This window comes from Pleurodeles waltl, chromosome 3_2 (genome assembly GCF_031143425.1).
Source record: "Pleurodeles waltl isolate 20211129_DDA chromosome 3_2, aPleWal1.hap1.20221129, whole genome shotgun sequence".
In the NCBI taxonomy this organism is placed as follows: domain Eukaryota; kingdom Metazoa; phylum Chordata; class Amphibia; order Caudata; family Salamandridae; genus Pleurodeles; species Pleurodeles waltl.
This window is the reverse complement of record NC_090441.1, coordinates 101,681,713-101,695,783: the sequence shown is the minus strand read 5'-3', so window position 1 is coordinate 101,695,783 and position 14,071 is coordinate 101,681,713. Positions and strand designations below refer to the sequence as shown.

The 14,071-nt window shown below is 46.8% G+C and overlaps 2 protein-coding genes across 7 annotated transcripts in view; one reads left to right on the top strand and one right to left on the bottom strand.

The window, feature by feature from the left end:
- Positions 1-5,203, bottom strand: part of LOC138286546 (ester hydrolase C11orf54 homolog) — a 76,997-nt gene extending 71,794 nt beyond the window's left edge. The window contains exon 1 of the mRNA XM_069226924.1: positions 5,069-5,203. The gene's annotated coding sequence lies outside the window, so the exon portion shown is untranslated. The remainder of the gene's footprint in view (positions 1-5,068) is intronic.
- The window catches only part of TAF1D (TATA-box binding protein associated factor, RNA polymerase I subunit D), a 164,244-nt gene continuing 154,772 nt past the window's right edge, over positions 4,600-14,071 (top strand). For 5 of the 6 annotated variants that reach the window (XM_069226914.1, XM_069226917.1, XM_069226915.1 and 2 more), the window contains exon 1: positions 4,602-4,776. The gene's annotated coding sequence lies outside the window, so the exon portion shown is untranslated. Of the gene's footprint in view, positions 4,777-14,071 lie in introns of all 6 variants that reach the window. The other variant, XM_069226921.1, reaches the window with a different exon arrangement.

Here is a 14,071-nt window from a genome sequence, read left to right as displayed (position 1 = left end):
AAGCAGAACTCCATCATTAAAACTTCAAAGATTCAGACCCTAAGTCACCTTTGGTTTCTGGAAATGGACTTTAAGAAGGGGTGTTTGAGACCCCAAAAAATGGTCACCTGCCAAGCAGGCAGATGGGCTTCGTGAGGAGGGGAAGCTCTGCAAGTCTTCTGACCGGTGACCAGGACTGGGGAACAAGTCCTGCTAGTCTCCCTGCTGGGGGAGGAGGTATCACCCAGGAATCCAAGACCACCCGCCCTGGAGTCTGGACTATGAGTGCCTGCCTGTTTGCCAAATCTGGTGTGCCCTGTGAGGAAGAGGAGAGTGTTTGAGGCAGGGGGGGGTCCAGTGGTAAGCCCTGTCAAGTGGACTCCCTGTATAAGGTATGACGAAACAGCTGCTGCACCAATCGAGTCACTGTCCGTATGCAGGACTGAGTTGTAAACCTCAATATGCCAGGAAAGGGCTGCCATAACAATAGTCATGTTATAGACTGTTGTGTAGTAAGGGCTGAAGCCTTTTGCGGTGCGGCAGGGCCAAGAGAACTTCACCAGAATGAGCCAGCCGGAACCCGTGGACAGCGAGTTGCTGTGATGCTGTGTGTCACAGGGGGTCACCCGGAGCACCAAGGACTGCAACTGATTCTTTTTCCACTGCCGGAAAAGTGAGGATGCCGTGGCAGCACTCATGTGCCTTCACCTAGGCAGGCAACCCAACACAGAATTGTCATAGCCAACCCCCATCGAGAGGTGAAACTCCCATCGAGAGTGAACACTTTCCTGGCAGGAGGAGCAGCAGAACACCTCAGGTCACTTCAGGGGCGTAACCCTGAGTGAGAAGATCTCCACCCCCTGAGTGCAGCCGTCTAGGTTGGGTATAGGCCGACTTACCAGAACTTGGCTGCAGCTGCTGTGAGTGCCTGCGCGAGGGTTCTAGGACTCTAGACACTCCACACCTGCTGGTGTGGGTAAATGTAAATGTAAATGTAAATGTAAATTAGCACTTGTATAGCGCACTACTCACCCGTTAGGGTCTCAAGGCGATGTACTCATACCGCTATGGAACCCCTCCTGGCTTTTCCCTGTGAGGCGCCCACTCCTGAGCACCCCCAGGGTGAAGCCAGGCATCCAAGCGCTGTTGGGGCCGTTGTGGAGATTAAGCAAGCTATTGCCCAGAGTTGCAGAGTGGGACCCATGAATTAGATTAGGCACCGAGGCGATTAAGACATGTTTCAGGCCTCATGGCCCCAGGGAACTTGCTGCTAATTAAGGCATGACTGCACTGGAACACTACTGACTTTAAATCAGAGTTGCAGTGGACTGTTGATACTCTACTAGTGGGGCATATCCTGGATGATACCAAAAGTGAATAGGGAATAACCACAATTGTTACCGCGAGGAGTGAGTGGGACAGGGAACCACCAAAGAAGCACTAGAGAAGCCCCTACCTCAAAGGAGAGCTGTGTAATTGTTTGTGAATGTTGTATTTTCCTTTGTGTAAATAGCAGTATAAATAAAAGACTTCCCTTTCTTCACAAAAGTGAGTATTGGGCTCAACAATGATGTTTTGCTGCTGTTACCCATATGTTGAGCTGTGAGCCTGTGTTCACTAATCTGTTTCAACCCATGACCCCCCCACCCAACCTACACCCTCCCTCCCTGGACCACACAGTGCCTTGGACTGCTCGGACCATGCTATACTGAGAGTCAAGTGCATAAGGGGCACTTGGCTCAGTTCCTCACCATAGTAGGTCGGGCCCGAGACATCAGAAGTAAAAGGCCTCAACCCCCACGGTTGGGCTCAGTGGCCCTTGTGTGGCCCTCTGAAAAGGGTTCTGACATAATGTAACACAAGAATGGAAGTCAATGACACCACAAAAAGTGACATCACTAAACTGATTAAAAAAATCAAGATTAGTGTAAAATGAACACAATAACACTAAGAACTCATTAAAACAAACTCATGGGTTACACAATGTATTAGAGCAGCACTCTGAAATTCCCCACGTAGCTCCTCAACCTTAAATGAATGGGTCTGTAGGACAGACCCAATGAGTTGGGATCACTTCCCTGAAGCCCCAACAGCTCACAGGAACTGCTATACATACAGGGGAACTCTGAACAAAACTGCATTTAAAGTTCAAGGTTGCATTATTTAAAGAGTATACTTTCCACAGTGTGCCCCATTAAAGATAATGTGTTGTCTTAAAGGTATATGCAAACTGGCGACTGCCCTGGGTACAGCACATTGGTGAAAGACAAGTGGCCATTTGAAGCAGCCACTCAATCTTTAATTTTGCTTGTGGCACCAGGCCAGCAGTTCAAAGGGGGGACAGAGACTCCCTTGCATGTAGGTGCAATGAATGAGTGCACCCACCTGCAGGTGAATATCTGGTGGGGGTGAGGACTGACGGCCGGGGGCGGGATTGGGACCCTCCTTCTCTACTTTCATGGCTCACACATGCCAGGGAGACACACAGACTATGCACCATTTTTTTGTGATCCACAGTCGGTGTGCTTCCTTACAGCATCTTTGCCTCTACACCTCTATCCATAATACAGCACAGGTGCAAAGGCAAAATGTTTTCCTCATTTGAATAGGGCAACACCCCCATACAAATGAGGGAATGTCCCCTTAGGATATTGTTGGTGCTAAACGTGTACTAGAATCATTTGAATTACAGAACAGGCCACTCAAGTGCCTGCGGCCCCTTCTGTAATACCAAATTGCTCTGGGGTTGTGGGAGCGCAGAAAGCAGATGCATGCACCACTTGCATCCACCGCCCTGCCTCCCCCGAGCACGTTTCATAATTGGCCCCAGTTGTAGGCCTCACATTGTATTCTGCTTTGAGCGACACCGCAATAAGGCCATCAATTGTATGATCACAGTCCCTTATACTGACTAGGATAGGGTCTTCCCCCTTGTGTTCTTTAACCCATAAATGGCCCAACTCTATTAATAAGTCTAATTCATGTCCAATGGGATGTAAGAATGAAGAGTCTGTTTTACATGTCCTTTTTCAATGTCGTACATATGACAAACAGAGGGCCGCTTGGATCATTCCCTTATGTAAACAAATGGGCTTTAGGAGTTGCTTATACGCCGAGAGAATTTTCAAATCTGATCCATCGGTTCATATAGTCTACCCGGTGGCAAAATTCTTAGAATCAATTTGGCGTTTTAGACTAGCGACTCTAAAGAATATGTACGGGTAGTTGCCTTTTAGATTTAGATCTTTTTACGTATGTTTATTGTGTTTTAATGTATGATATTAATTGATATTTTGCTGAACCTGAGGCACTGTTTTTATATTACTGGATATAAATAGTTTTTGGGAACTGTTCATCTGCTGAGAGAATTCTCCAAACTGATTTTATCTGTTTATATATTTTTATTGTGGTAAAAAAAAATTTTTATTTGTATGACAATGAAAAAGTTTGGGTGCCTGTCTTTTAGATCTAGATTTTTTAAAGTATATTCATTGCACTTTGATGCATGATATTAGCTGATATTTACGGGTTCAGAGGTGTTGTGGGTACAAGTAATTTTCTATGTCTACCTCTTTACAGTCTTAATCCCTCTTCTAAAAATCTTATTTCTTTATTTATCTTATTGTGTATTTTATACATTTTCTATATTTTTTTACACATTGCTATGTATTGTACTTTTAGGGTATGTTTTTCTTGCCGAAATGAAGTAAAAATGATGATGATGATACGGACTGAAGAGGGTACCACACACATTCCAACAGACACGATTCAGGTGGGAGACTCTCAATGCCCCTTGCCCAAAATGGCTTTATTTTAGCTGTCTCCCACCAACAATTGCCTCTGCAACAATATAAGTGAATGGGGGAAATACATTCCCCCTATTTTTATTTCAAAATCTCACACTTGCCAGTTGTTAACTGTCGGCATGTATGGTAAAGGTCACACTGGGCATGATCTGCATGTGTGTGTGGGATCTTGTCAGGACTGGCATTTGGGCGAAATAGGCCCAAGACCAGGGCGGTAACCTCCTGAGAGACGTATAGAGTTATTTGCATTAAGGTGAGGCAAACAGAGGGGCCCATCTAAATTTGGATTCAGAGCAATCACTTTAAACATGTATGAGGTGCTTTAACACTTCGTCTGCACCACTCGCTGCCCTCCAAGCTCCCTCTCACCCCCCGCCACCACACACCATGAACCCCATTCCCAAAACCAAATAGGCATCAGCACAATGGAGCGAATCTGTGGGTGATTAAGGTGAGTTTGTGGGGGGGGAGACTGAGCTGTGAACACAAAAGAGGCCCTCTGCGGCCTCATTTTATTCACCAGCAGCAGCGAGGGCGCCAAATATCTTTCTGTCCAGGGCACTATCCCGGCAAGGGCAGCCTCTGGATGTTGTGTATAAAAAATGATATGGCCTAATATGGCAGGAGGCGTGTTTAATTGTGTTTTTTGTTGTATACTCGGGACAAGGCGTGCATCCGTAAGGAGTATGTAGGAGTATAAAGAGAAAGGCACTAGGGCCAAATTTTTACCACCAATGTATAGAGTCTGACCGCCACCTGTAGAGAGAGAGGGGTGGGGGCTCTGGGGAGAGCGGCAGAGTGTATAACCCTGCGCAGCATGTAGCGGCTGCACGCCCCGCCTCTCGCTAGTGGGCGGCTCAAGCGATTATTTGTGGAGTATGCTAAGAAATGCTGCTGTCTTTCCAGCCTTCCTGTACGGGTGCCCAAGAGCCCAGTCCTCAGCCCTGACGGGAAACACGGTCCAGAGGCCCGCTGTATGGGAGTAGAGCCGGTAAGTACATCTGTCACCTAAGTAACGCAAGCTTAACCTTAATACGCAGCAGTTTCTCTGCAGCGGAACCTGTCGTTTGAAAGCCACCCGCACTATACCACGTCATGTCCTGTTGCCAATCTGCCCCTGGCCCCTGGTTCGCTAGCGTCCTAGAACCACGCGTGCGCAGTATGAGCTCTCCGGATTCCTGAGGCGTTATCTGCTGCTGCGACCGTTGCGGGGTGACAGACAGCTTGTCACCTGTCGATCGGTTGCCAAGGTGCACCCAACCCATTATTAATGTTAGGATTACCTCCCGATAGATACCAAGTGACACCCTGGGCAGTGCCGACGTCTGCTCTCCTTCCGCAGCTCGAGGAGTGAGCTCGGCCAGTAGCCGAGGACTTAAGCACGGGTTTTTGTGGGGCGGGTCCTTTCTGGTGTCAGACCCGGTAGTAATTAATAGCGGACGTTGGAACGGGTCCCTATTGGGCCCTCTATTGGAGTCCCAAAGTTACTGGTCAAAAAAACACATCGATTTCTGGGCAGCGAATATAAAAAAAGTTAAGGTGTTAGTGATTTGATTTCATTTCACATATTTAGCGCTCTTGTGGGATGCAAGATAAAGTACACTGTTTCGAGGGTGCCGTGTTTTTTTGTTTTGTTTCATGTGGCAGGTTACTTTTGTACAGCGGTGAAAACTTGGGGATCAGTTACGTTAGGACGGCCACCTGGCATTGAGCCAAATTCTAGAAAGGACTATAAAAATCAGGACAGAGGGACAAATTTCGGGGCAAAGGGTTAGTTTACGACAAAGGTTTTCAAACTTTTTAATGCCATGCCCCATCCTTCCCAGAGTGGGAGAAAAAATCATCGCTCCCTCCCCTCAGAATTTTTCACAATTATTCTAATACGTTGGCAATGTTTAGATATGTGTAGGCTTATTTAAACATTGCAGTTAAGTTCTGTTACCTTTTTAAAAATGCAATACATTATTTTCTTTTTAAAACAAAACACTATTATTTGCATAATGCTTCTTTTGGCCAGAGCCTGGTGCCCCCCTACCCTTGGGATTACTTGAGGGCCCGTAGGGGGGTCTGCCCCACAGTTTGAAGAATTCGAAATTTCCTAGCTATCGTGAAGGAAAGTTTCAATTCTATTAAGGACACGGAGGCGAGGATTATGCATATCTTTCTTCAATCTTTATTCAAACAGCAAGTTCAAAGTTAAACAAAAGAAACAAAAAACGGCAATGAGCTCCACGAGACTGCGACCATGGTAACCATCGTCCAATGAGGATCCACTCTTGCCGGCAGTATAAATATCCTTGAGCCTGTCAATCTTCCTCGACTTCGCTGCAAAAGGAATTATAGTTGTCTCAGATCCTATGGGTAGATATGAGAGATTAAAGTAGATGGAATAACGATGCCAAATATCAAGCAAAACCAAAATAGCCTGTATGGTGTATAAGATCTTAGATATTGCAAAGAAAATAGAAGTCAAGAGAAAAGTACAACCAATGCAGAATTAATCTAGCCCTTAAAATGTTTAAAGAAACATACGGTTATGTATATATGTAAAATATATATATATATATATATATACCACCTCAATACGAGGAGACGTAAAAGTTCGGGTGGGAAAAACACGTGTCCAGTGTTGGGTGGGATAATCCTCGCCTCCGTGTCCTTAATAGAATTTAAACTTTCCTTCACGATAGCTAGGAAATTTCGCATTCTATGTCAGGACCGGAGGCGAGGATTATGCAAGTTCAAAGCTTACTTACCACCAGAGATGCTGCATTGTGTATCGGTTTAAAATAAAACTTTTTAAAAGTAGATTCGGAAGACCAATCTGCTGCATTCATAATGTCTGCCACCAACTTGGATGGCCTTCGAGGCCATGGCACCCCGAGCAGAGTGCGCACCGAACACTTGTACATTGACACCTGCTTCAGATAAAATCCATCTAACCCACCTGGCAATGGAGGGGGATGAGACTGCCTTAAAAGGTTTCTTTAATGAAATTAGAAGTTGATTCTCACCCGGAGGTCTAAGTTCCGTTGTTACATCCTCGCAGGCCTTGAGGCAGCGAAATACACATAACTTAAGAGCGCTAGGGAAAGCGGGGTAAGATACCGACCTTGTATTATTCTTAGTTCTTCTAGAAATCGTAAAAGTTACTCCTTCTGGAGAAAAAACTCTAGCTGAGATATCCAAGGCTCGAACATCCGATACCCTTTTACATGAAATGAGGCATAAAAGAATGGCCAGTTTTGCTGACAACTCTTTCCTTGACAGGTATTGATTGTCCTGCCACGAGGATAATAAATTGAGAACTAGGTTGACGTCCCAGAGTTCCGAATACCTAGGTTGCGGAGGTCTGGAAAGTCTAATACCTTTAAGAAGTTTACATTTCCAAGGATGTTCCCCTATCAGGTGGTTATCAAGAGGGGGATGACCTGCTGAGATGGTTGATCTAAAAGAGTTTATCGTACAGTAGACCAAACCTGACTCCGCTAATTCTGCAAGAAAATTCATGATGTCAGTAACGCGGGCCCCCATGGGATTGAAATGTTTGTCCATACACCAGCGAGACCATCTATTCCATGCGGACCTATACCGCTTACCTGTCCCAGGTGCCCAGGCTTGTGCAATGAATTCTTAGCTTCCTGTGAAAGTCGTCAATCCTGCCAGCAAGACCTGAAATCTTCCATGCCACCAGATATAAGTGGCCTTGGAGAACCAGGGGATGGAATACGCCTGCTGGATCTCGGAGAATTGAGAGAAAGACCGGAAGGCGGATTGGAGACTCGCATGAGAGCTCCAGTAGAGTCGGAAACCACGCCTGGGATCTCCACAGCTGGCTTACCAGAACCACTGTCGCTCTCTGGCGGCGAACTTGAGCCGAAACCCTCGGGATAAGAAGGAAAGGGGGGGAATGCATATCCTAGATGCGGTTCCCAATTCTGGAGAAATGCATCTACTGCTGATGCTCCCGGATCCGGGTGCCAGCTGAAATACAGAGGTAAGTGGGCATTCCATCTGGATGCAAACAGATCTACAGAGCAAGGACCCCATCGAGCCATTATTGACTTAAAAATCTAATGGTCTAGTTGCCAATCGCTGGAGTCCGTTAGGAAGCGGGAACTCCAGTCTGCTACGACATTCTGAGCCCCCGGGAGATACTCCTCCGTGACGGAAATCTGATGTTGAAGGCAAAAATGCAAAAAATCCTTCGCTAGATCCGCTAGAGCTTTCGAACGTGTCCCCCCCCCCCCCAAGGCGGTTTATGTATTGAACCGCAGAGACTTTGTCCATGCGTAGGAGAACAATGCATGAAATTCTGTCCCGCGTTAGGGACTTGATTACAAAGGAGCCTGCAACAAGTTCCAGGCAATTGATGTGCATATCGAGCTCATGAGGGGTCCAGCGTCCCCCGAATGAGATGTTCCCGCTACGCGCTCCCCAACCATGGCGACTGGCATCCGACTCTATCACCACGTCTGGGGAGGCTCCGAAGATGGCTCTGCCATTCCATGCCTCCATGTGGTCCAGCCACCAATGTAGCTCTGTCTTTGCCTCCAGAGAGAGGGAGATTAATTCGGAGTATGTCATCCCGCATCGCAGGTGATAGGCCTTGAGACGCTGAAGGGCCCTGTAGTGGAGGGGACCCGGAAAAATGGCCTGAATCGATGAGGAAAACAGACCCACTACTCTGGCCAACTGACGCAATGAAATCCTGTTGCGTCTTATGACCTTCTTTAATTCCTTCTTGATCTTGGAGATCTTCGGAATCGGGAGACTGAGGGATGCTGACCGGGAGTCTATAAGGAAACCTAGAAAAGTCATGGCTTGGGAAGGGAGAAGATCTTACTTCTGTTGGTTGATCACAAACCCTAGTTCCTGCAGAAGCACAATAGTTGTGTTCGTATTGGAGATAAGTTGAGATCTGGAGTGATCCATGAGAAGGATGTCGTCCAGATAAATGATAAGACGAATCCCTTGTGACCGAAGAACCTCCACTACAGGTTTGAGGAGTTTGGTAAAGCACCATGGTGCCGATGACAGACCGAATGGGAGAGAGGTGAACTCGAACACCTGATCCTTCCACAGAAATTGTAGAAACCTGCGGTGAGGCGGAAAAATCGGGACTGTGAGATAAGCATCCTTGAGGTCCAGGCGGACCATCCAGTCCTCCTTCAGTAGGAGATCCCGGAGCAAGTGAAAGCCCTCCATTTTGAAATGCCTGTATGTTACCCATTCGTTGAAAGACCGAAGATTAATGACCGGGCGAAAACCTTTGTCCTTCTTTTCTACAAGGAAGATGTTGCTTAAGAAGCCTCTGGGATGCAAGGACGTGGCACATATGGCTTCTTTTTGGAGGAGATCCTGAACCTCTGTATCTATAAGATTGGAATCTGTCGTTGAAAAAACTAAAGGAGTGGGTAGAGAGTCCTGGATTGGGGTTCCCCAAAATTCTATTTGAAAACCAGAGACTGTTTGCAGCACCCAAGCATCGGAAGTGATACGTCTCCAAGCGTCCTTGAAGAAGCGTAACCTCCCTCCAAATTTTTGAGGGGAAAAAGGGTTAAGCCTTACCAGAGGGTCCTCCCGGGGCATTACTTGCCCCCCGGGCGAGTCTATTAGCTCTGCCTTTTCCTCTGCCTCTGTTGGGGTAGAAAGTTCCCTGGCGACCGTCACGCCAGCCGTTGTTTCTGTAGGAACCAGGGCCTTGTTGGAATTGCCGGCAGGAAGAGCGACCCCTGCCTCGTCCGGCCCCTCCAAAAACCTTATTCGGAAAGATCTTTTTAATAGATGTCTGCGCCTTATCTAGTGCCGAAAAGGTGGCCACAAATTTGCCCAATTCCTTCACAAAAGGGTCACCAAATAAGTTGCCTTGGGCAATAGCCCCTGCCTCCGAGTTGGAAAGTTCCCCCAACTTAGGGTCAATCTTTATAAGCAAAGATCTGCGCCTTTCAGCCGAAAGGGCACAGTTTGCGTTGCCCAGGAGACACAGCTCTCTGGGCCCACCCCGCTACAGCGTCAGTTGGAAGGGGTGTGTTTGACTGCTTGGCACGTTCTGCCAGTTGAATTATTTGTGTAAGGGGGCCTAACACATCCAGGAGTTTGTCCTGGCACGTCCTCCAGGATCTATCTATAACCTTCTTAGGGTCCTTCATGTATTTGGAAAAACAGGTACACAACTTCGGATCGATATCCGGTGTGGCCGCCACCTTGTCCATTAATGTTGGACGCGGGCATTCCACTTTCAATCGGAAGTGCACCTCCTTATCAAGAGGTTGTCTAATCTTCGAGGCCACGTGCTCAGCCACCTTGTGGTCTGGCATCCATTCCGAAGAACGAGGATGGTAAATTCCCTCTGGTTCGAACATGTCTGATTCAGAATCTCCTGAATCGAAAGGTTCTTGTAAAGAAGCTCTGGGACGCCAAGGGCGACCGGTCTCATCGTCCTCCAAAGAGGAGGAGTCCCCATTCGAGTCACCAGTGATGCCTTTAGGAGACCCAGCATCAAGGTCCCATTTGTGGTGAAGCTTTTCATCCATTACGCCGGGTAGAAAACCCTCCCGGGAGGGTATGCGCTTTTGCGCGTGCGCACTCTTACAGAAGGCGCCAGACAGGAGCAAGACGTCTTCAAGGTGCCCCGCGTTGCGCTTGCGCAATTTCTTGGGGACTGAAGAGGATCTACCTTCCGTCCCCGTCACACCAAACATGCCCGTCCCTTTGGAAACTTGTTCCGTGAGTTGCGCCACGCTATCTCTAAGAGGAGCGAGGGCTTGAGACATAGCCTGAGAAAACAGCACATCCATTCCTGGGGGAAGGGAATGGTGAGAGGGGCCCTCACCTGGGGACATATTGGCGATAGACTCGTTGTCCTGAGTGGACTGCATCCTGTGACTCATAGGAACTTGACAGAAAAAACACCCAAAAAAATCTACAAAGGGTAAGAAAAACCCCTACCCACTTCTGCCAAACAGCCAAATAGCCGTAATTGTATTAAATACAAAGTCCTCCCAAATGGGGTCAATAACCACCGTAATGCGGTGTCTGTGGGATAGGGAGATAGCCAAAGCTTAATTATTCCTGAGGACTGAGGAATTCGCGTGCCGAGCGCTGAGGCGTCTCGAGCGCTCAAAACGCGAGTGAAAAATGTAAAGCACGCGCCTTCTAGCGGGCCCAACGCATCTCCTGAGAGAAAAAAATACGCTCGGGCAGAAGCCTGCTGCGCAGAGGAGATGCGTCGGAAGAACACCCTGTATAGAAATAACAACAAAGCCGAACGTGCTCAAGGCAGTAAACGCATTAAAGATAAAGCGCGTAGTACAAATAACACTCAGAGGCAGAAAGGCACTTATCTTGTCCTGAGCAGTGAAGAAAGAGGAAAATTGACATGCTCGAGGATATTTATACTGCCGGCAAGAGTGGATCCTCATTGGACGATGGTTACCATGGTCGCAGCCTCGTGGAGCTCATTGCAGTTTTTTGTTTCTTTTAACTTTGAATTTTCTGTTTGAATAAAGAGTGAAGAAAGATATGCATAATCCTCGCCTCCGGTCCTGACATATAATCCTGGTTTACGATAATGCAGAGGCCATACCTTGCTACTTTATGCATTTACCATTTATTATATTGCACTATTAACTCACTATGCTCTGTATGTGATTGCCTCCAGGTATGGTACATTAATGTTGCACAGTATGTCCCTGTTCAGTAGTAATTTGGCACCCTTGAGCACGGTGTCAAGGGCATCACCCCAACCCAAATCTACCCAGTCTTTATTGGAGAGAAAGCAACATTTTCATTATGTTTTTAAACATTAAAACCTATAGCAAATGGTTTTAGAAGCAGTAAGCTGAGTGACTTTTTCACCTTCTGCTAGTTTAGACAAGTTGAAAAGAATATCTGACTCATCTCATCCTGAACTGGACTTTAAACCTAATCAAGATTATTGAGGCAGAGTAGACGGTATGGGCAACCGTCTCGTATCTAATGTCAGAATGTGAGATACCCACAACTTGCCTGTAGTCTCGCAGCGCCAAGAAGGCCCATCTGTCGTATGAGAGTGTGCGTCTGAGACTCTACATTTATATTAGAACTGGTAATGCAGAGCTCCAGATGAAGAGAATTAACAAGCAGAAAGAAGTTGAGATCAGGTGGGAGATCAACTGCAACTTATTCAAAGGGTTGTTGCCAGACAAATGAGGAAGATAATAATAATCTGGGGCAGCATATACAAGTGAGGGTTTGGACTTAATTACTTGAAAGTGCTCTCAAATTTCACTATCAAGTAAATTAGACAAATGAAGCAAATTGATTGGACTCAAATCATACAATTTAGTTATGTGGGGAATCCAGGATTTGAACCCAGGTATCCCAGTCACATGTAGTGCAATTAAGTCATTATTAACTAGATTGATTCCTTTTTTCAGTCACCTTTGCCACCAGAGAACAGTGTTCTTGTACACTTCTGTCAGATGAATAGTACAGTGTGTTATATAAATACAGATCACAGGTTAGTCTGGCACAATATCTTAAAAATAAGTTCTTAGTACAGGCAAGGGAAGGCAGGAAACCATCTGCTAACATCACTGGCTTTTTCAGACTTTATATAGTTGTTAAACGTAGTGGTCAAAGTGCATTAAAAAGTATGGCTACTTCGATCTTTAGTGCAGTGGGGGCCTTGAGGTTGGAGGCAGAATCAAAGACATGGCTAAAAATAACAAAATATTTTGTAGCTGTTTTGTTCTTTCATCATTCGGTAACTACATATAAAATAACACGTGCCTTAAATAAAAAATAAGTGCAAGTTAAACTAATCAGTGAGAAATGCACTATTTTTAATGTTATGAAACTTTATTGCTTAATGTGATCAATGCAAATGTGTGTGTATGCAAGCAGAGGCCCATTAAATTCTACACCATTTGGTGCAGCAGGGAGAACTGACTCGTGTATTTTAAGTTCTAGGAGGAACCTACATGTCACAGGATTATGAATGTGTGTCATTATTTTAGACTTGTATTACACACATTGGGGGTCATTCTGACCCTGGCGGTAATTACCGCCATGGCGGAGGTCGGCGGTAGCACCGCCAACAGGCTGGCGGTGCACCGCTGGGCATTCTGACCGCGGCGGTTCAGCCGCGGCCAGAAACGGAAAGTCGGCGGTGTACCGCCGACTTTCCGCTGCCCTTGAGAATCCTCCATGGCGGCGGAGCGCGCTCCGCCGCCATGGGGATTCTGACACCCCCTACCGCCATCCAGTTCCTGGCGGTTCTCCCGCCGGGAACAGGATGGCGGTAGGGGGTGCCTGGGGGCCCCTGCAGTGCCCATGCCAGTGGCATGGGCACTGCAGGGGCCCCCGTGAGAGGGCCCCAAAAAGAATTTCAGTGTCTGCCTAGCAGACACTGAAATTCGCGACGGGTGCAACTGCACCCGTCGCACCTTCCCACACCGCCGGCTCAATTCTGAGCCGGCGTCCTCGTGGGAAGGGTGTTTCCCGCTGGGCTGGCGGGCGGACTTTCGGCGGTCGCCCGCCAGCCCAGTGGGAAAGCCAGAATGACCGCCGCGGTCTTTCGGCGGGAACCGCGTGGCGGGCGGCGACCGCGGTCAGAATCACCCCCATTATAAGATAGTCTGTTAGAAGATGTGCAAAGAAATTTAGGTTAAAGATACAAAAAAAGGGGTTTCAAAGTATAGATTTTAGTAATCCAAATATTATACCTAGTGCACACATTTTTTATTACTGTCCAAAAAAGCACACGCTTCGTAGCTTAGCTTGAACACCTTACAATACCTCTCAAAAATAAAATAATTGCCATCAGGAATCTTCAGTGGTTCCATCAATTAACACCTATACCAGCTTCCAAGCAGCCTTTACATTTTCAGATTAACAAATTGAACATGTTTATAATTCTTTCAGGCAGCAGACACCATGGCAAGAGGGAAACAAACATGCATATCCTTGTTCTTAAGATCTTCAATTTCCAGTCATTGGTTTTCAGTTGCTACCAGAGTTCGCCAAACTCCACTCGCCAACACCGCCCGGGACATCTTGTTTGGGGTCAAGGGCAACAAGTTTGTATGTTTACTTTGTCCTTGGGACAAGTAGGCCCAACCCTCTGCAGCACAAACCCTTTGGCTGCCTGTTTACAGAGAGTGGATTGCAGTTGAGGTAATGTGTTTCCAAAAGATAATGCTGTTCGAACTTGTATTTATGGTTCATTATTTGAAAGCCTTCATTATTAGGGTGAGTGCTGTAAATAAATGTTTTAAGGTCACGCTTCACTACTGACGTTG